At 47.3% G+C, this 22,898-nt stretch overlaps 1 long non-coding RNA gene across 1 annotated transcript; it reads left to right on the forward strand.

Annotated features, from left to right (window-relative positions):
• The first annotated feature begins 667 nt into the window (after positions 1-667).
• Positions 668-22,261, forward strand: LOC119441968 (uncharacterized). Its single transcript, XR_007465639.1, has 5 exons — positions 668-733; positions 7,935-7,997; positions 12,372-12,490; positions 20,682-20,863; positions 21,615-22,261. It is a non-coding gene; the product is annotated as an uncharacterized LOC119441968 (long non-coding RNA).
• Positions 22,262-22,898: the final 637 nt, after the last annotated feature.

The following is a 22,898-nucleotide window of genomic DNA, read 5'->3' on the forward strand; positions in this document are numbered from 1 at the left end:
ATTAAACTCATAAATGTACCCAAGAAACGCTAAATAACACGGCGGTAGCCTAGGGGTCGCGCAGTCGCCTAGTATACGGGAAGTGCAGGCTTCGAATCCCGGTGCCGCCGGAAACACTCCGCTTTTTGAATCGAGTGGAGATGTTCCCCGGCGTGTTGGAGTTCCCCAGCCTGGTGGCCTGCTTGGGTAGGTTCGCATCTAGAGAGAGGAACATAGGGGAAGGAGTTCTCTGAGCGTCCCTCGTCCAACCACAGGCGGAATGCTGGCATAGCATTCGCCGTGGCTTTAGGAAGCAGAAGATAGCAGTCATCGGGTGCCTACCAGTGAGACAGGCGCAAGCGCACTCCTGGCCGCGCTCTCAGTCAGTACGGGACCTCAACATTTGTGAAAGATAGCAAACTGTTGGGAAGTTGCCGACACGGTGTGTGGCTGTTGCACAGGAAGTGTAGCGGTCTGTGAGGACCTTTCCCAAACAACGCGACCTTGGAAAGCCGGGCGGCAGGCCGGGGACTGCTCGTGCCCGTCAGACTTATAGATCTAACCACGCCCCCTCCACAGCCAAACCTTGAGCTCTACGCAATGAGCCACGGCTGCGGTAATACGCAATATTGCACATCCAGGGAGAGTGCGAAAGTTTCCAGGGAAAGGAAAACATTTGCGGCGATAGCTCTGTACGCGTGTCCATTGAGCTTGGTATTGTCGAACGCGACGTCTTGGTACGGGCGGCTGGAAGGTGAGCTCTATCCTTTTTAACGTTTCATGCGCTGTTACATTTATAACCTCAAGTTGATTCCTATAATGTACAATTTCATGCACATAATTGAAAGCACACGGTTATAGGAAAACTTGCAGGGAATGTTTTAGCGAAAAATCTGAATTTGCCTATCGAAGCAGTTGAATAACAGTGCATTCAACCTGGTACAGTTTTTACTTTTACAGTGAAGCTATTATTACCACAAAGCTAATAATAGTATTATTATTATTGTGAAGCAATGATTACTTTGCCCAGGCGGTGCTGCTTAAACGCCGGTCAACAGCGCCCTCCGTGTCGCATTTACCGGCTTCGGGTAGTAGAAAACGCGCGGCCCTGCTGTTGACTGCAAGGCGCGGTGTTATATGTGCTCATCTGAGCGGCGCTTCGGTGGGAATTTTAGGAAAATTTCGTGAATATGAGAGACAGTAGTAGCATGCGTTCCGTCACGAAGGAAGCAAATTAAGTGCTCGGCCGAATGCGTAGACTGCACAGGAGCAGTCGTAGACGCAGTTTCGCTTTACTGCCGCTTTCGAGTATGTGCCGCTAAGTCGCACGATGTCACTCCGCAACGGCAGATTGTCACAATATGTGTCTATTCACTTAACGCGCATCAACTCAGAACAAATTATTAATAAATCGATAAACTTCGATAAACTGGTCTAACGTCACCTCTGTGACAGTGTCTGACTGGTACTGATGCGTGTCGACGCTGGCTGTCGTTGGACTGCCAGATATAACATACTTAATTAAGACGGTAAAAGTACATTTCCCTTTAGTGGCTATTGGTGAATCGTGCAGTTGTGACTCCCTAGCCGTTTCGTTTCCGCAATGGAATTGCGCTTACAGAGAGAGAACGATGCGGCCGCAACTGTTTCGTTTGTTAATGATTTGAACAGTAGCGTCTCATGTCACAAGAAATGATTAAACACCACCTATTTATATGCATTCACCTGACTTTATACTCTAACTAGCTGTCGTTACCACGTCAGTCAATGTTGTTTCGCTTGTCCTCTCAGCAACGGGCTATGCAACAGATTCTACTGCTCTATGAGATTTCCTGTATTACCTGTGTCGCTTTACCATCAGTCCTGCGAACACCTGCACGTGGCAGTCAGATAAAAAATTGCCGGCTCTCCAGCAATCGAGAACAGATGTAAGCATGAAATGGATACCGGCAAAACAAATTGCTTGAAGATAATACTAGCCACAATCTTAACACGGGTGTAGTGCATGTTCGCAATGGCACACCCCACCACATCACACCGCACCACAACGCAGTATGCCATGCTGTGAACTGGCCCATATGGACGCTGCCCAGCTAGAAGAAGAAAACCGGCTGAACGCGTGGCGGCACGATATGCAGCGAAAGACGCCAGGGAGACAGAGCGCACTGCCTAGCTAGAAGAAGAAAAGCATATGAAGGGGCGCGGCCTGGCGCCATCTCTCGAGGTGACGCAACACTTGCGCCGCGGAACTCATGGACCGCCGGCATTCAAAAGAGCACAGAAAATCCTGTCTTAGCGCCAAAAGTTGACAATCAAGTGTATGGTGCTCTGTATCTGCCTTTTGAACGTCACTATTGTAAATGACAAATAAAGCTTCGACGTAGTTGAAGTAACAACTTGAGTGATATTCTGAACAAGCAAGAACTCAGTACAAATATTTTTGTAACTTGTTTGGGCAGTAAATAGCGTATGTAATGCGGTCCTGTACAAAGGGTTAGGGACCAGAGACAGCATTTTCTTAACTTTGGACTGGTTGCCACGATGATCTGGTTTTGTTCTCATAACGATGCCCAGATGTTCTTGTTTGAGTGCCCGGATAACGGCTCTGGCTTTTGGCTCAAGGTCACTTAAAGGTCACCGACAGCGGGAGCTAAAAGTATGTCATGCATAAAAAAGCACTCCCACCCGTCGTTTTCGAGGTTGCATTGCATTTATTTTTGCCCAAATTTTCACGTTGCTAAACGAAACGCGGGGTGCGACAAGACGCCGCATAATGCCAGCGAACGAAAGTGCTTTCCCGGTACTGAACACCGAAATAAAGTAAAAAAAGTAGCGTGGATGTTAAGTACAAATATACCGAGATGCAACGAGAAACTTTTGCCAGGGGAGGGGGGACTTGCACTTGACCGGGGTCGAGGGGGAGGGGAGGATCGAAGGCGGCATCCTGGTACATGGTACACATAAAATTCAGGGGGAGGGGGAGACATTTGGTCGGTGCGCCCCCTCCTCCCCGGCTGCGCCCCTACAAACCAGAGAGTAGCAAAACTTAATGCGGAGAGTGTCAACCTGTACTACCCAACCAATTTCGCTGGTCAGCACGAGGTTGCAGCACGGTGCGTCGACCGATAGAAACACTCAAAAACGTTTTATGCCTGTTTTCATGGTTTTCTGAAAAAAAAAAAAATTGGATCACTCACGAAGTTACCATTTTGTGGAAATTTGTAAAATGTAAGGGGCAATATGCATGCAATTTTCGAAGTGTTTGTGGTAGTTGGGGGTTAAATGAAAATTATGCCCTTGTTTCCGGCCCGGTTAGGGGCGTTATATGAAATGTTTAAGTTTACCCGCTTCCATAGAGTGATGTAAAAAAAAAGCAGTGATGTCATATTTAAATGAAATAGAGGCATTTATTTGGATGATGTTCACGGAAAGTTTGAAGGGTGCAGGTTAATTGCGTGCTGTGAAAAAGAAGACGCGCCTCCGTCCAGCAGCATCGCCAAAGCTTTGCTCGCTGTGCTCGCGCTGCTGGTCGCTGCTGTATTTCGAGATGGTGCCTCACACTAGAGCACTGCACGGGCCGATTTTTTCAGCCCGGGCTCGGCCCGGGCCCGTTTTTACGTTGGGCTGCCCGCCCAAGCTCGACCAAAAGTTTTATGGCGCGACCCAGCCCCGCCCGAGCCCGGCCCGGGCCCGGAAATAATCTACGTTACCCGCCCGGCCCGGCTCGCCACCCCATTACCTTAGGCCCTAGCCCGGCCCAGCCCGGCTCGAAACCGGCCCGAACCCGGCCCGAGACCGAAAAAGACTAACCAGCGGCGTTAAAAAAATAAAATACAGAAAAGAATGAAAGGAATTTATTCTTAAGGCATAAATACACGTCATATGCAATTATGAACACCATTTGAGTGGTCTGAATCCAAATACCAGCGCGCAAAGTAGTACGAATGACCCGGCCGAGCAGTATCGCCAGCAGTTTCCAACGGCGCGACTTTGATGCGGCCCAATCCACTTCTATCGCAGCGCCGCCATAGTATTTTCGACGTCGGGGGCCTCACTGCACAGCATGCGCCGCCCCAGCCGCTCGTCCCACTCAACCGTATTCTAGTACACTCTAGCCAAAGCGCAGCCACGACCGGTCGTGAGCGCAGCTCATGGATGGAGTCAAAGGAGAAAGAAAGCTTCTCGTTCCTCCATGGTGCAACGTAATGCGCTGCGGCTAGGCGACCGGCTGAGAACATACGTGTAATCATGGATGGACGCAGTGCCATACTTCAGCTGCGTGACGAATTATCTTATCTAACCAGTCATCGTTTTACCAATTCGCTTTTGAAGAATCAGCAAGTCGCGAACGCGCTTACACCGCGCTGAAAGCATTAATTACGTTGATTTAGGTAAGGCATACAGTGGAATCCTTTGGGTTGAGGTGACTTCGGTCTTTCTGGACTTTTACATTCTGTTCAAACAGCGCAAAATGCGACGGAGGAAGAAAAGGGAAGTACACAGGAGTAGCACTGCTAGTTTCCAGCTGCGCCCGGGCAACAGCTTTTTCAGAGTTGAGACGCGCGAGGATAACTCGCTGCACGTTACGTCCACACCACCAGAAAGTCCGAGCCCGGCCTGGGCCCGCGTCAAAATAACTGAGCCCGGCCCGGGCCCGGGTCAAAAAGCCCATTCCGTGCCCGAGCCTGGCCCGAGCCCGTGAAAAAACTGCCCTACCCGGCCCTACCCGGCCCGGGCCCGGGTCAAAAAGCCCATTCCGTGCCCGAGCCCGGCCCGAGCCCGTGAAAAAACTGCCCTACCCGGCCCTACCCGGCCCACGGGCCGGGCCGGGCCCGGGCTTTCGGGTAAGCCCGAGCCCGTGCAGTGCTCCACCTCACATTGCCTCGCCGTTCCTACTCCTAGGAAACTAATTACTAAATACTCGCCCTTTTCCAGTATTTATGCGTTATACGAGGCGTGTAGTTGGTTTTTCCAGTCTTCTTGGTGGGCACATTGTTTGTATTTCGTTAATGTAGGAAGCACGTTGTGAGCGACGAACGTTAGGTGTTTATTTGTTGTTGGTTAATTCTAGCGTTCGTAGACAACTACCCCTTAATGCGTTCCACAGTGTAATACTGTATTTTTTCACAATGTTTCCCAAAGTCCGAAAATAATTGTGAAAGACGGCAACTTCAAGTTCGGTGAAGAGCGGGGATGAGGAGGGGAGGGGGCGTTATGTGCAATGAGGGGCGAAACTTCATGTTTCTGGCATGATGAAACAAGTTGCGAGTAAGTGAGTGAGTCAAAACTGTATTGAAAATCAATAAATAAAAGAAGGCCCGCTGGTTGGGGTTGGGGTTGGTTGGGGTGGTTCGGTTGGGCCGTCCCCCCCCCCCCCCCCCTTTATTTTTATGCATTATGCGAAGTTTATAGTTGTTTTTCACATTACCTTGTTAAACTAAACATATCAGGTTGTTTAAAATGGAGGAAAATAAGCAGCACGTTAGGCGTCATGAGTTGGCAACGTTCTAAATGTGTGGATTAACGCAGGCTTTGTCAGAGGTTACGTATGCAAGTTCTCCGGAGCGCTATTACTCTGTTTTACGGGTGGCGCAAGATTTTCCCCATTGCCCTCGAATAACTACAAATGCACTAAGATCAAATTTAGCGAACACGAGGGGAACCCTGTGAGGACTGTGTGTCCGGAGGTAAATATGTATAGATCAAATGCCTCCTTTGCGAAATGTTTTCTTTATAAAGGGCTGGAAAAAATTCTATTGGCATCTTGTGCTACATTTACCAGTGTCCCGAGGATACTCTACGTCATACCGAGTTGATATTTGGTGAAAATTGGGGCTATGCTAGATGCAAAGCGTGGGGAAACTTTAACGTTCCTCGCCTAGCTAGAATCCTTTCAAAGTAATTCTGACCACCTTTTTTATTCGTTATGTACGAGGTTCGTAGTAGATTTCCCACGTGTCCTCTGAGAATTATACAGGGCACATCGTTAATATTTGTCTAAAATAGGGACTAGTTACGGGCAATATGTAAGAGAAGTTCAAAGTGAATGGACTAATTACGGGCTTAGCAGCGAATTACGGACGCAAGTGATCCGGAGCTTGTTTTACGAACAAGGGTGAACTTATCCCGCTTCCCTGGGAGAAGATCAAATGTTGCCTAACCGGGTTCGGGATGACATAATAACCAATCTTCTGACAAAATAAAATGAGCGCGGATGAATTGCTGCACTTATAAAATTTCCTTACCACGTGCATGAAAACGTTATGAGGGCAAGGTTTCAAATGAGCCAGTCATATAAGATGATCGCCTTAAAGAATATTGATACAGGGTTTATTGCCGTTTAGCGGGAATTCCAGTCCCGTCAGGCTCAGCTAGCGCAGAGAGCACCCGAGCAGTTCCAGCCAAGCGCAAGTGCGAGGAAAATAGCGACAACGATCCGTTGGTCTTTGTCTTCCTTACTTCAGGAGCCATGTGACCGCAGCGATGCTTGTGCTATCTTCGTCATTGCAACAAGATTTATTCACAAACAACTGAAGTTGTTATTGGGACTGCTCGAAAGAAAAAAAAATTGACTCGCCATCCCAGCCCTGCGAAAGTGGATATCCAGCGAAGCTGTTGCAAAAGCACTGCACCTGTTGATGTTTTATTAATGTTTGGCAATTAATGGCAATGTTTTATTAATTTCAAGTAATGACAGTGAGAATCGCTTTGTGGTCGCTGTGGTAGACCGTGATGGGTTCCGCGACAATTTTCGCTACATTCTTGGCGAATACCGAATACAAACACGATCTGTACCACGTGGTTGGTTGATTTGGGTCGTTGTTGCATGGGCGAGTCCAAAGTTGTCCCTGACAAATGACAGCAACCAGTCCTTCTTGTCGGGTTTCGTAATGTCAAAATTAAAGTACCCGACGATAACCACCCACTGGTGTACCTCGCTTTTGTCTCACCCACGCAAAGTGCTTTCGCGAGAAGTTCTCAATGTCTGTTCTGGATGTCCCAGGGTTGGTATAGACTGTGAAGATTAGCTTACCGTCACTGGTCTTTACACCACATACATCAGCACAATCGGTGACATTGGTCCCTGGCTCTAACATTTGGGACAGGAGCTCTTAGGGTTCCAGAGCCAAATGGTCCTTTGCATACATGGCTACAACGCTGGCTCCTTCGTCAAGCCGTTTTGCACGTGCAATCCCAGTGTATCCCGTGACCTCGACGCGTCCGTACGCATATTTCACTTCACTTTGCGGAGTGCTTGAAGCCTGCATCACCTCCACCATGGGTCGGCCCAGTATTGCACTACTTCCGCATTCGGCCCACATTTTTGCCCATGGAGGCGGACACGGACATTGAGGCTAACAGCTTCACTGAAAAATGCTTCACTAGAAATTGCGTTGCGGATTCTGCAGGGTCATGCAAGTTCTCTGTTTTTAAACAAGTCTCGGTTTTCATGAAAAGTGTCGCACTCCACGTGCTATCTTATGCTATCTTGTCTTTAACTTCATAAATCAGTAAAACAATATTACAGTTAAGGTACCACCCTTGTGGTGTAATGAAATCAACTGCTAAAGGGCAACAAATAGAACCGGCATGTTGCTGCCAGTGGTAGCTGATCTGGTATATAACTACGTATGGTAAGCTATAAAATATTCCATTCGTGACAAGAAAGAAATAGTGGAATTTCGGATAAGAAAAAAGCATAACATTTACTGCAGTTATTTATTTAGCTCCACAATATTCATGTCAATGTATCCATCCAGTATCAATTAATTTCACGTGCTGACAGATCCAATTGTCGAAGAATAGATGGTAATGAACGCAGGTTATACCTTTGAAAGTGACCTGATAATCCGTGGCGTTCTTATTTCAAACAATCATCGCGCGACAAGGGCAGAGGACAAGGCTTCACGGCGTAAATTGGAGACTATTTTGATAAGTATATATTTTTTTTTCAGAAAGAAAACTTACAGGCATCATGCTGAAGCTTTGCGTTTTGGTGCTGGCATCGGTCTCTTGCGGTGAGTTTCTGCAGCATCTGCATGTTGTCTGTTCTTCCTAGCGACTTTTATTGTAAGCACAATATCTTGCACGCTTGGATGGATTACATACAGTTATAGACTAGAGGCCTAAGGCATATGTAAACTATATTGTTCCGAATGCTTCAACGGTATTGTATCATGTTGCAGCAGTCCCATGGAAATATAGCCAATAAAATAATATTTGCCGGGTGCACGGTGTCACAAAACGCACGCAAAAAAAAAATCTGACGTACGCTGTGGGAAGCACACTAATTCTTTTTTTTTTGACGATATATGTTTGAACCACTCTTTTTACTACCTTGTCATGGCAGTCAGCGTTTTCACGGTCTGTCCGTGAAATTTGCAAACATTTTAAATTACTGTCTGAGAGATCTGTCTACACGAATTTATTGTCTTGTTGCGCACGTTTGTATGAACGGATGTCAACAGCTGGATTTTCCCTGCACGTCGAAATGAGCGAGTCAGAGGAGCAGCTTGTCTGTGCGAAATACTTTGTGAAATTTGGAAAATCCTATACGGTGAAATATAAAATTCTACAAATAGCTTTTTGAACTTCAGCTGTAGGGAAGATTGCAACATAGAAGTGGGGAAAACGTGCTAAAGAAAACCATCTGTTTCAAAAAGTACTTCTCCTGTGGAGGAAGTGGACAAAGCGATTCGTTCCAGCGTCAACATTATTACTGCAGCTAGAATTAGGACATATGTTGTCATGCTTTACTGTTTGAACTCATCTATAACTAATTTTGCGGGGTTTCGGCACCTATATTTCCTTGGCACGGAAATTTCTTTCAAACTATTAAAATTGAAATCCCTTTCTCTCTATTACGCTGTTGAATACTTTCCCTAAACGGTTATCAACACAGGGCTCGGCTGGCCCCCTCATAGAGCACTGCACGGGCCGATTTTTGCGGCCCGGGCCCTGGCCCGGGCCCGTTTTTACATTCGGCGGCCCGCCCGAGCCCGATCAAAACTTTTATGGCGAGACCCGGGCCCGGCCCGGGCCCGGCCCGGGCCCGGAAATAATCTACGTTACCCGCCCGGCCCGGCCAGCCACCCCTTTACCTTAAGCCCGAGCCCGGTCCGAGCCCGGCTTGAAACCGGCCCGAACCCGGCCCGAGACCGAAAAATACATGTTTTTCAGAGTTGAGAAGCCCAAGAATAACTCGCAGAAAGCCCGAGCCCGGCCCGGGCCCGCGTCAAAAAACCCGAGCCCGGCCCGGGCCCGGGTCAAAAAGCACACTCCGTGCCCGAGCCCGGCCCGAGCCCGTGAAAAAACTGCTCTATCAATTGCCTTACCTTCTCCTCAGAATGGGCACAGTTGTGAGGGGGTAGAGCACTGCACGGGCTCGGGCTTACCCGAAAGCCCGGGCCCGTGCCGTGCTCTACCCCCTCACAACTGTGCCCATTCTGAGGAGAAGATAAGGCAATTGATAATTTTTTCTTACTATTTCGCAAGTTCATAAAAGCAAGGAAAAAAGATTTTAGAAAAATATTGAGACAAATTGGAATATATTTTTCAATACCTGAAATTCTTTCTCTCGGAGCCGACTGTTTTGGGCAATATCACAGTGATGCTTGCTCAGATGTTAAGTAGTTTATGGTTGTTTCAAATAGCTTTTTAGCTATGTTTCTAATTAATCTTGCTTTGATTCTTCGCCAATTATTTCGGTTGTTTTCTTGGTATTAATAATTGCCTTATTCCAATTCCCGTCAAAACATGGCTAAACTCCCATAGTGAGTATGAGACGTACGTACGCTGAAGGCATGCAAACAGCCATCCACTGACTGCTCGAGAAGTAGCTGAAGAGGTTGGAATCACAAAAAATGCATGCCATGTGGTTCTAACCGACACCTTGGGTACGCGTCACCTCGCAGCAATATTTGTGCGGCGGTTTTTGCCAGATGAACAAAAACATACATGACTGCAAATGAGCAAGGAGGTTACGGGACGGGCCACGTGTGATGAAAAAATCGTCAGAAACATAGCCGAGACAATTTTTCCCGTCACCCAAGAAAGCGCGACCAGTTATTCTCTTGTGACAATCCGAAGTTCCGAAGCAGTCACTCACTAGAGGTTTTCTCCGCAAGAAAAGAGCAAGAGAATAAACTTTAGGCAAAAGTGTGCATGAGCGTAGGTAGCTCCTCCGCTCTGCAGTGGGCGGTCCCCTCTGTCTAGGAGTCTGTCTAGGAGTACTTGCTCGCCTTAGCTGCTCTCCTCGTTCGTCTGACCAGGTTAAGCTGGTCCTTCGAGTCGGAGCTGGACAGCGCTGCCTCCCATTGCCGTGTGGTGGAGTGTGTTATGGGTGTGAGCTGTGGTGTGTTAGCGCACGCCCATACCATGTGGTAAAGCGTTGCGCATTGATCGCAGCGTGGACATTTATAGGAATACAGCGCAGGGTACCCTGTATTGCGTGCTAAAAACTCAAATGTGGATATGTGCTTGATTGGAGTTTTCTCCATATTACGGCTTCCTCTCGCGTCAGAGAATTGCGAGGCGGTGGTAGTATTCTTCGTGAAAGGCGATAGTGTTGTAGGATATGCGTGTAGATAATGGTATGGGCTCGGGATGGAACTGCTCGACGAGGCAATCTCGCGGCTCCCGGTGAGCATGCGCTCAGGCGTAGGCGTGTGACTGCTGATTGCCGCGTAAGGACTTATGCCCCGGAGTCCACACGATTTATATGTATGGTGGGAGCTGGTGCGTTCCACTCTGAATGTGATGTGCGGCCCTGGAAAAATTTCTTCATACCACCTGAGAGTCCATCAGAATTATGACACACTCCCAGTGCGATCTCATCGTGATGGCTGACGCTATCGCTATAGTTCCTCTGCCTCGGCAGCACTCGCTCTGGAAAACGACGACGCATATATTTCAGTTTCGTGATCGTCGACTATGCTGGTGACGAATGCGGTGCTTTTTTGAGGTGCTGGCCGCGTCTACGTACAAAACATTGGGGTGGTTTTCATACTTGCTCGCAAACGCCTGCGCTGGGGCTTGTCGCCGTCCGATGTGGAAGTTTGGGTGCATGTTCCTGGGAATCGGTGAGACGTGCATAGTTTCTTGTATTCTTGTGGGGATTTTATTGCGATAGCAATTATATGGACACTCCAAAGCAGATTTTTCCCGTCGTCGTCGTCGTCGCCGTCGCCGTCGCCGTGAGGTTCCGTATGACGTCAACGGCGATGAAATCGTCGCCGCGCTTCGGACGCTGTATGTGCGAGTGAAAGGGCGCGAGCGACGCGCGCTTTCACGGGGAGCGAACGCACGCCGGAGAGCAAACGCGCGTTCTGCGCCGTGCTCCCTGAAGGACTGCAGAATTAAGCGTCTCGTTCCTCCTTTGCAATAACCATATATATAGAGCAAACGCGACTTTTTCTGTCGCGCGAAAGGCCGTGGGGGGACGGGAGGGAGGGAGGGGAGGCGACGTTTAGCTGCGGCACCAAATGCGTATTTATATGAAAACGTTGCGAGGCGAGAAGGTGGGTAAAACTTCCGACGCAGCTCGACGAGTGTCCCATTCTGAGGTCGTCGAAAACCTCCGAGCCGCCCCCAGAGGCACCGGCAACAGTCACCAACGCCGCGCGCGTTCGGTGCGAACGTGAGCAAAACGCCGACGGCGTCGACAACAGTTCTGCGCGTTGCTGGTGCTGCTGCATGTCCAAGTTTATACAGCTGATAAAACTACTATCCTTACTCCGGATAGCTCTCTACTAATTTGCTATCGCAATTGATGCTTCGCCTTTCGGGTGAAACTGCGACCATTTTTTGTCAGTGCGCTGGTCTTCCGTACGGAATACCCAAGACACTCACCCGCAAGAAAAGACAGTTAATAAAGAATACCATCCGAAAGTCTGAAACGTGTAAACGTTTGAAATTTAGGACGAAATGCTCTAACGCTTGTGAAGAATTGCCGTGAATGCTCTGTCGTGATAATGCACCCGCCCACATGTAATTGTTCATAACAGCGTTTGGGGTAAACGATTACACGCTACTTGTACCCCACTAACGTATTTGTCAGTCTTAGCACTAGCACACTTTCTTGTTCCCTACGTTTAATTGGGCTTTGAAAAGACACCCTGTGTGGCGCTGATGCTGATATTTACTTGACGTGCGACGAAGCGGACGTTCAATGCACTAAAGCTGACGTGTACGCAAGCGCGTTGCCTTATTAGGCATATGGAGCACCTACCAGAGCTGCAATGTTGCGCCACCGTCACATAGGACTAGTGTCATCATGAATTGGGATAAACAACAAGCCAGATTTGATCCTCGGTCAGCAAATCAAAGTTCAATAAAGATTTTAAAACTATATTACGCTACATTTCTTTTTTGTTTTGTTTATACTCTCTCAGCGTCGTCGACTGGCGTCAGTGACGCGAACGCTTATGTGGACACCATTTTGAGGGAGAAGATGCCGCTCCTGGTGAGGGGATCGCCGCAGCTTGCGACCATCGGAGACTTCAGTTTCAAGGTACTCTATGACAGTGTTTTATAATACAGATGTGAACGAGTTATTTTATTTATTTATTTATTTATTTACAATACTGCCGCTCTCGATCGAGAGCATAACAGGTGGGCATATTGAGGGTACATTGTAGAGTAAAAGTGAGACGAAAGAGAAAAAAAAATGTATCTATACATATATATGCCTAGGAATGTACAATTGCGACATACATATTTACTCGTGTGATTTGCAACAGCAACATAAAAGACGGAAAAAAGTTTCACTGAGTAGTACGTATACACTTAATTTGAACATGAAACAAGAAAGCGTACCAAAAAAAATTAACACGCAGAAAAGAAAGAAAGAAAGGCAATCAACTGATTAAAATATCTATATATATCCTTTACGATGAGACAGTCAGCCTGTTCAATTGCGTAAACAGGCTGTTTGTCAATTTAAAGTTAGTGCCTCTATTTTGGTGCGGAACTCAGAGAGAGTGTTAGTGCTTGTTATATTGCGATCTAATTGGTTCCATTTTCGTATTGTAGATGGGAAAAATGAGTGTTTAAATGCGTCGACCTTGTGAGAATATTCCACCAATGTATGCAGATGCTTATGTCGGCTTTCACGTGACTGTGAATAAGCGACATATTTGGAATGGTCAATTTTATAAGTATTATGAAGAATTTGAAAAAGAAATATTAATCGGGACTGTACCGCTCTATCTTCTAATGTCTGAAGGCCAGAGGCAACCAACAGGTTAGTAGGGGAATCCGTACGTTTATATTTGTTGTGAATAAACCTCACAGCCTTACGTTGGACAGTTTCTAGTTTTTTAATGTTAGTCTTTGAATGCGGAAACCATACTGTATTAGCATACTTTAAAATAGGTCTCACGAAGGTCGTGTAGGCTAGGAGTTTGGCGGACGGAGGTGATAATTTTAGGCATCGTTTAAGGTAGAACAGTTTGCGCAGCGCTGTGGTAGTGATGCTTGTTATGTGAGTGTCCCATTTCAGGTCAGATGTTAATGTAATACCTAGATATTTGTGTTCTATTACTTTTGCAAGGGGTTGGTTATTAATAAGGTACGTGTAGCAAGAGGGTTCTTTCTTTCTTTCTATTTAAGTTACCCTGCACGCCTGGCAGACACGTTGTGGTTTAAAGAGAGAGAAAACAAAGAAGGCAAAAGCACAGAGGGAATCTAGACGAGAGTCCGGTTCGCTCCTCTGCTCTGATAATAGCAATAGGGAGAGCAGAAAGAGGGGGAAATGGAGACAGCGAACACAGCGTACACACGTCAGAATGCACTGGAGGACATGTAAATGGTCAGTCAGGCCGGTGCACTTCAAAAACTGCATTAGTGCGTGACTAGCAATTTGCCACAGCCACGGTCAGAGTATCCTTCACTTAGATAACTTACTCGAACACAGCCGGTTTTAACTGACCCGGGGAGGTACGCGCGCGATGTCGCACCGAGGAGAGGCCCACAATTACAGGCACTCAATGATTTTGTCGCACCAACACGAGTTGCACATCAGGCTTTTGACCGTTTCCTTGCAATAGGGGTAAGCGTTCACAAACACTACTTCCGGCCTTAAGTGGCACAGCAATGATTTATTTTGCTGACTGGGCAGCGTAGTACACTTCCCAACGATCACTCATGTGTTGCAGTTTGGCCTTACAAAAAAGGCGATCGTTTTCTTCGGTGGTCGGCATTTTTCGTGTCCTGTTCGTAACAAAAATTATGCACGTCCACTTTCGCATGGCGGGGATGGCGAGTCATCTTTTTATAGCAAAGTCGTTTTCGAGTATTATCATACCAAGGCGCTCTGTCATTGCATCTTATGGGATTATGTGACACACATGTGTTACCTAATTTATTTACTTTGTGAGAAAATCTTTTCCTGTCTTCTGCGACGCCGCTCGTGTCAAAATCATTCACATATGTGTCCGAGTAGCTGTACAGTTTTTCATTTATGGCCTTAAATTTGGCGTCCTTGTAATAAGCCATGATCTTTGGTTTCACAACGCTACATGACAATGACATTTGCGGGTGAAACTGGAACAGCGCATGGTTGCTTATTCCGGGTAGATAAGTATACAGGATAAAAATTCTAGTTACGTTGGAAAAACTGAATCCAGAGTATTAGAAAATTTATCAGTATTGTATTTGGTTGTCTTATGTAAATGTATTTGACTGTGTAATGGGAAGCCTGTGCGCAGAGTTAGGAATTTTTCTCATATACAAGGAAATGAATGCATGACAAGAAAAAGGGCCACTCCATGAAATACCGGGGTAAAGACCCCCAACAAAATCCGAGGACACGTAGGATAAAGGCAATTAACAAGACTTATAGTGCCTTGTAAGTCATCAACAAACACGGAACGTGAGTTTGAGAAGCGGTATAACAAGCCCCTACTACAATTCTCGTGATTTCTATGTTGACGAAAAGTCATGCTTATTCTAACTTGGAGACGCCGTCAATCGGGAAAGATGGGATGCTCGGCGATACAGCTATCCGTATGCCGCCACCATGACTTGCTTCTCTATCAAGCGGTATATGTCATAATTTTTTCTAACATCGAAATTAAAGCACTGTATTGCATACGTCCACATTGGGCCGCGTTTCAGTCGGAACTTCAAACTCTGCGTTGCTGGAATGAATGAATGAATGAATGAATGATAACTTTATTTATAATCCGGCGAGTTATTCGGGGATTTGGGCGAATACCCCTGCCTAGGTGTCGGCCAGGAGCCCTTGAGCTCTGGCGGCTTCCTCGGCCCGCTGGACGGCCCAGAGTTGGTCTTCGAGGGCGGAGCTGAGCAGCGTAGTCTCCCAGCGCGTTCGGCTCGAGGCTGCGTCCCCGTCTGGAACCCCCCCTCGTTTGCACTCCCATAACATGTGTTCCAGGGTTGCCCTGGCCTCACAAAACTTGCATTGGTTGGACGAATAAAGCTCTGGGTAACAGAGATTCAAGATCACCGGGTTTACAAACGTTCTTGTCTGCAGCTGTCGCCATGCGACCGCCTGTCTCTTGTTCAGTTTCTGGTGTGGTGGCGGAAATTTGCACCTCGCCAGTCTGTAGTGTTGCGTTATATCTCTAAAACTCGTCAGGCGATCCTCCCACTCCCACCCCTCACAAGACGTCGTGGCCGAGGCGGCGGTAGTGTGGTTGGCGGCTCGGTCCGTAAGCCCTCGAGCCGCCCCGTGCGCCGCCTCGTTGCCGGCGAGTGATGTGGTGTGGGCGGGTGCCCATACGATGTAAACTTCTTTATTCCCGGTTTTGCCCGCGAGTAGTATTCGTAACACCTCGGGGGAGATGCGGCTGTTGGCGTAGTAGCTAATTGCCGTCTGGGAGTCACTGATGATCACTTCGGCCTCGGTGGTGGCCACCGCTAGCGCGATGGCCACCTCCTCCGCTGTTTCCGCGTGCACCGTGCGTACCGTGACACTAGTTTTGCAAGTGTTCTCGTGATCTACCGCCGCGGCCGTGAAGGCGCGCCTGCGCGCGTACCTGGCCGCGTCCACGAACACCGCGTCTTCACATTTGCCGTACTTTCTCTGAACGTCCTGCACTCTCTTTTCTCTTCTACCCCTGTGGCATTCCGGGTGCATGTTCTTTGGTAGCGGAGGGACGACCAACTTGTCCCTGAGGCTGCTGGGTACGTCAACTTTGATGCCGTGTTGAGCGTGATACCCGATGCCTAACTTTTCTAATATGTATCTGCCCGTCCTGCTCTTGGAAAGACGTTCGTATTGCGCTATGTTCTGTGCCTCTATCAATTCCCCCAGCGTATTATGTAGACCTACATCCAGTAACCTGTTCGTGCTTGTGTTGATCGGTAGTCCTATTGCCTGTTTGTAAGCCTTTCTGATTAAGCATTCCATCTTTGTCTTCTCCGCAACGTGCCAATTGAGGTATGGTGCCACGTACGTTATTCGGCTAATTACGAAGGCCTGAACTAGTCTAATCATGCTACCTTCTTTCATCCCGCTGTGTCTGTTGGATATGCGTCTGAGTAACCTGACGGTCTGTGCAACCGCGCCTTCCAGTCTCCTGATGGTCTCGCCATTATGTCCGTTGGCCGCGATGTGTAAGCCCAGAACCCGCATGCTATCTACCCTGGGTACGGGGCGCCCGTCGGACGTCGTTAGTCGTATGTCCCTACCGGGATCCTCGTCGTTCGTCTCGCCGTTCGGCTTGCGGCCTCTTCGCGTAGGTCTGTAAACTAACAGTTCAGACTTTTCTGCGGAGCAGGTCAGTCCGGTGTTCTCCAAGTATTGTTCGACCGTCTCGATAGCACGTTGCAACGTGTGTTCTATCTGGCCGTCGCACCCCTCGGTAACCCACAACGTAATGTCGTCGGCGTAGAGGGTGTGATTGAGCCCTTCGATTTCGTTTAGCTTGGGCGGCAACCCCACGAGAGCTAGGTTGAAAAGCATGGGCGATATCACCGATCCCTGCGGGGTGCCGGCGCTACCCAACTCTATTTGTTCGGTAGTAAGCTCCCCGAGAGTAAGCTTGGCCTTTCTATTCGTGAGAAAGTCTCGAACGTAATTGTACGTTCGTTCGCCAAGGCCGAGTTCCTGCAGTTTGGCCAGTACGGTTGCGTGCGTTACGTTATCAAAGGCCTTCTTCAGGTCCAGGCCGAGTATGGCCTTAGTGGACCTGGTCGAGCTGTTTATGACCTGGTGTTTGATTTGTAGCATCGCGTCCTGCTTAGAGAGGTTTCTCCTGAACCCCAACATAGTGTGGGGGAGCAGGTCGCGGTCCTCGAGGTAGTTGGTCAGCCTTGTGAGGACCGCGTGCTCCATTACCTTCCCCACGCTCGAAGTCAGGGAGATCGGTCTGAGGTTCTCTAGCTGCAGTCGCTTGCCCGGCTTCGGTATCAGCACGACGTGCGCTGTCTTCCATTGCTGTGGTACGCGTCTGGTTTCCCAGCACGCATTGACGCATTGACGTATATTGCTGGAAGATATAATAATTAGATGGGGGCAAAATTTAAGAGCACCCGGGGACCGTGCATTGGGTGCGTGTTAAGAACCCAAGGAGGTCAGAATTAACCCGGAGTCTCCCACTACAGCGTGACTGATAATCATATCGTTGTTTTGGTACGTAGAGCACCAGAATTTAAATAATTCACGATATAACAAAATTAAGTTGATATGGCTTGGCTTGACTTCTAGAGTTGCCGAAGATAACAGGAACGGACAAAGAAGGAGTGGTAGAGATACCACTTTCCCTCACTGATTATTATGGGACTGCGCTTTACGGACTACCCCTTCGTTAAGTGTGACCGAGTGTTAGTAGGTGGTATACGAGCAGGATGATGTGCTTAATTATCACAATTATTCTAGGCACGAGTTGTATTGCGATGAACTTCCTCTCAAACGCTGTCCCACTGTTGATGATTAGGTTAGTCTTATTGTGAAATATTCTAAAAACTGGCAAGGGGAAGGATTTGGCATGTTGAGTTAGCTTCTTCTCAGCGTGCCTAGTATCGAGTGAGAAGTTATCAACAACAAATACGTCAGTCTCTTTTACTTTTGAGTCACATAAAATATATTTTCTCGGAACTTGAATCGGCTGAACTTAACAACTACCGGTCTGCATTTAACAGCGCAAAACGGGCCACGCAGGTGATGTGCGCGTTCAATTATGTCTGGGGTCGCATTGGGATGTGTGTGTTCAGTGATATAATGCTCATAATCTTTTCTTCCGTTTGACGTCACGTTTCCCTGCTATTTAGGGCACCACGAAAGGTCAGGTTATCTTGACGCATTTTGTCCTCAGGATCATTTAACCCCAACAGCAAATCAACTCCTTGGAAAATACGGCACCAAAAACTTTTGTCGGCAGATTGAATAAAACTTTATATATTAAGAACGACAGCAGGACTAGCCTCAACCTTGGACTTACGCTTGTTCAGGGTGACCATCTGCTTTCCAAAAGAGATTCATGCGGCGTCTTCATTTCGTTGATGGCGTCTTACAAAATCGCAATCTATTTTTTTATTTGTTCACACTTTTCATATGTTTGAGCATTGCTCTGGCCATTTTACGTCATCAGTCGAATAAGCACAGTCAGATCAGTCGACAGGTCCGGGATTGATCTCCAAGTCCCCGTAAGCAGATTAAAGGGCTCAAAGTGAGTACACATTCCCTAATAGTGTTGTACAGAACATGTTGTCACAGAATAAACAATAGGTAATGGTTGCTGGAACATGAGACATAGATTGAATACGTTCTATTACAAACTTGAAGAACACGAAGACAGGAAAGGCGAACCCTCATGACACCGGCGTAGATCACACGACGGATGAACTACGCAGGGACGACGAACCTTGTTAAACATTACGTCGTCGGCTGTATTTTCCACAAGGAAGCTGGCGTCGTGCCCTGTAGGAACACACTCTCGACGGAAACGCAGGCATTCGCGTGCAAGCGGGAACGGGCAGAACCATCCGCATGCGCAGATTGAAGTAGTCACTATGCGTTTCAAGACCAGCCGCAGCAGCCGCAAACGGGGCAAGCACCCATTCAAGCTGCAGCTTAGTAGCTTTTTGTGCTCGTCCTGGCATCCTTCTGTTCTTGTACAAAAAAATGCTGAAATAAATTGACTTTATTTGAATTGACGAGTGCAGAATCGTTGTCCGAGCTGAACAACCGCATGGTGAACTATTATGCCACCGGCGCTGATATCGTACCACTTTACACAATTGCCTAAAAACAATACCTTAACAAAAACTGAAGCAAAGTGTTTATAACTGAACTTTATACTGAATACAGACATCCCAGTTCTGTAAACTGCATCTGTTGGTGCCTTTGAAGCGGTCAAATATGATAGTTTACAGATAACATGAAATTGTGACGTTGTTTACGAGAGTTTTGCAAAACTCCTATGTACTCGCCAATTAGTGTAATTTCTCAGAGAAGTGTGTAATACATAAACGTTTTGCGCCTTGGACGTTATACAACATAGGTGCAGTTTACATATTTGTGATGTAACCATTCTTGGGTTACACGGCCGCAATCTCGATTCAGCAGTTCTTGCTAACAATTTTGCGACGTTCAACCAGTTTTGTAAAACGTTGACGGCTTAAATAAAAATATTGTACTCTAAATTATAGGTAGAGCGAAACTTTTTATTAATGCGACAAGTGTCATGAGTTCCGGCGCAGCAGATGCCAAGCAAAAAGATTTCTCCGTTCCCATGTTTTAAGGTGAGAGCTCCTGAGCTAAAGCTTTTTCGTATCGAGTGGCGTCGGAGACTACATTTAGGGTAGGATTACGAGATATTTATTTGTTAATAAACGCTCGCTTAAGAAGGCACAAGAAGGAATCAGCTGACGCGCCTCCTTTATCTCCTACTTGTGCGCTCGAAGACAAACACTCCATAACTCTGTAACGAGTATGAACATTGAGCTAGGCCGAACTGCCACAATGACCGTGCATTGCCCAACTGCGTCTCACAAGACAGCGTGACGGTGACATCATTTCTGGCATGTCACACGTATATGTGTTTCTCAAGCAACGTAGTCGGCAGAATAGGTCGGGATTCACAGGCGTGAGGTACAGTGTTAGTGAGTGTCGAAAGGTGGAGTGGACCTGAGTAAGAAAAAGAGTGATAACCAACGACATTGCGTGGGCTTGCATATGAACAGGAGTGAGATTCCAGTTAAAGTGAGTATGAACGTGAGTGGCTGGCGAGTGTGATTGGATAGGGGTATATGGGTGAGCGCCGGTGAGAATTAGAAAATGCGAGTAGAGCGTGAGGGGGGGGGGGGTCCTGGTGAGTGCCATTTATAATGAATGAATGAATTCTGGTTTTTTTTAGGTGCCAAAGCCACGATTTCATTATGAGGCACGCCATAGTGGGAGACTCCGGATTAATTCTGAACCCCAGGGGACCTTTAACGTGCGCCCCATGTACAGGACACAGGCGGTCTTGCGTTTCGCCCCAATCGAAATGCGGCGTCGGCGGCTGGAATCTGATCGCGCGACCTCGTGCATAGCAACGCAACACCGGCCGTAGCCGTAAGCGACCGCGGCGGGTTTATGAACGCGTGTGAGAGTTTGTGAGTAGAAATGGCCGTAAGTAAGAACGTAAGTGAATGCCGACAGGCGTGTCACATGAGTGTGATTGCGCAAAGGGCATGCAAAAGTACTGGTGAGTGATTATGAATGAGCATTCTGCCAACCTCATGTCCGGCAGGTGTCAAAGGACCGCATCATCAACCATGACCTGGAGGTGAACATGACACGTGGCGAGATCCATGGCCTCGATAACGCCCTGCAGCGGTCGGGTGATTGCCTTGCTCCCGAAGTGTATGAAGGAAGACCTTAATCTATTGCTACCTGACCGTGCAGGGACTCAACGTCACCTTCACTGCGTTGGTAAGTCGCTTGCATCTAGAGCACTACCGTGCTACTGCTTGTGAAATTTGAGAAACATATTTGTCAGTTCGAAGCTATCACTCGGCATTGCCGTGTGCTCGATGGCACCTGTCGCAAGAACAGAGCTGTCCTTGAGATTTAACAATAATTGCAATCAATTCTTGCGATTCACTCCGGAATATTCGAGAAGGCGCGGCAAATTCCCGGCAAAATAAATTTTAAAAGGAAGATGAAAGTCGCAATTTAGTGGCTCGTCATATTTTCTTCTTTTTTTGTGTTTCCTACATAGCGCAAGTATAAAATATGAGAAAATGATCAAGAGATGCCGGAGAAGCGTTAATAAATCGATATTGTCAATTTAATGAATTTGCTTGCCTACGACGGTCATGGACTCGTTTACATGGGATAGTGTATGGATGGAGCAGACGACCAGGGGACGAACTGATGCAGATTTTCGTTCGTATATACGAACCACTTGTCATCGGTCGGCCGCAACTGATAGTAACATATGCCCAACATCGAGGCTAGCATGTACCTGTTCTTGAGAACAGTTCTAGCATAGGAAGGCTTTTTGTGAATACGGACCTAGGAACGCATAGGGTCGGTTTGATTCTGGAATGATTGTTAACTATTCCGCGAAGTAAACACAGTGATATTAGCCGCAATTTTTACGGTGCCACTTGCATTCTTTGAATACTTTGAATAGCTCCACCTACTGACCAAGCTAATCACTTTGTTATACTAAACGCAGGCAAAAGAAGACACCCTTGCCACTGTTTGGACGACCACTTGGGTGAATGTAGCTGTTAGGAACACCACTGCTCATTTTGAAGCCAGCGCTCCTCAGGGTCGGAACGGAACTCTGCGCACGTTCATCATCGATCACATCCGGCTCCACGTGACTTACGACAGCAACCTGAGCTTTCACGAACGCCGCAGCCGGAAGTTCAAGGAGGAGATATATACCAGGGTCGAGTATGAGCTAATGCAAATTTTCCAGTTCGACTACAAAGATCTGCTGAGCCGTGCTGTAGAGTCCGTTACATTCCCGAGGCTCTAACCGGAGTTTGAGTACGGTGTGCCAGATTGTTACACTGACGAAAGTGGTCGGCCTTGAATGAGCCATTCCATGAAGCGAGCAATCCCATTGCCCCACGTAATCATGCTGTTTTAATCATTTACATGAAACTAAGGGCTGTTTTCTCGCTTCTGAAGGAATCTGTACTACCTTCTTTACTATAATGATCAGTTTTCCCATGGAGGTCAAGCACAGTTCCTTACTTGTGCGATAAAGCTACTTGCAGCGTTATAATTACAAGCCCACTCTTGTGTATATGCTAAATAAACAAAAGAGTCTCTGTGTTTGTATGTTCCCAAAATAATGAAAAATATATTCTCTAAACTTGTCTCATGTATATTTCTCCTGTGTCCCATATTTAGATAGTGTGATCTGGCTAAATCAATTAGTTTCGTGCCTTGGATATTTCATGATTTCTGGAATGGCTTGTAGCGCCGACTTGGAGGTATGCAGTTCTTAGAAAATGGGTTTACTTGTTTCCAAAACGAAAGGTACACAACATCATATGCTGGTGAAATGATAATTTTCTGTAAGATTACATACCTCCGGTGTTTGGCGGAAAGGAGAGCAGATGCTGCGTGTGGATATGTGTTATGGAGAACGCTACAAATTGTGAAATTGAGAGCTTCAGCTGGAAGCCTTGTGGCAGGCCTGCCATGCTAGTCTGAGAAAAATGAAGCAACATCCCCTTCAGACATTCACGCACACCTCTTGTAACACTGTCACGTCGTATCTTCAAATCAAAATCAATTTTATAAATTACTTAATTTTACAAAGCATGCTAAGGTGCCGTTCTCTTATGGTCCAAGTACTTGGCACAGTTCAAAAGAGTGGCTTGAAACCTCAGCAGGATGGACTCTTTGCAGATAGACTGCGAGGCTAGAAGTGGCCACATAGGCCACATATTTTTGGCTTGTGGGACATTTCATGTTGAGGGAACTGGCTTGTTCAAGTTCT

The sequence above is a fragment of the Dermacentor silvarum genome, chromosome 2 (assembly GCF_013339745.2).
Source record: "Dermacentor silvarum isolate Dsil-2018 chromosome 2, BIME_Dsil_1.4, whole genome shotgun sequence".
Lineage (NCBI taxonomy): Eukaryota > Metazoa > Arthropoda > Arachnida > Ixodida > Ixodidae > Dermacentor > Dermacentor silvarum.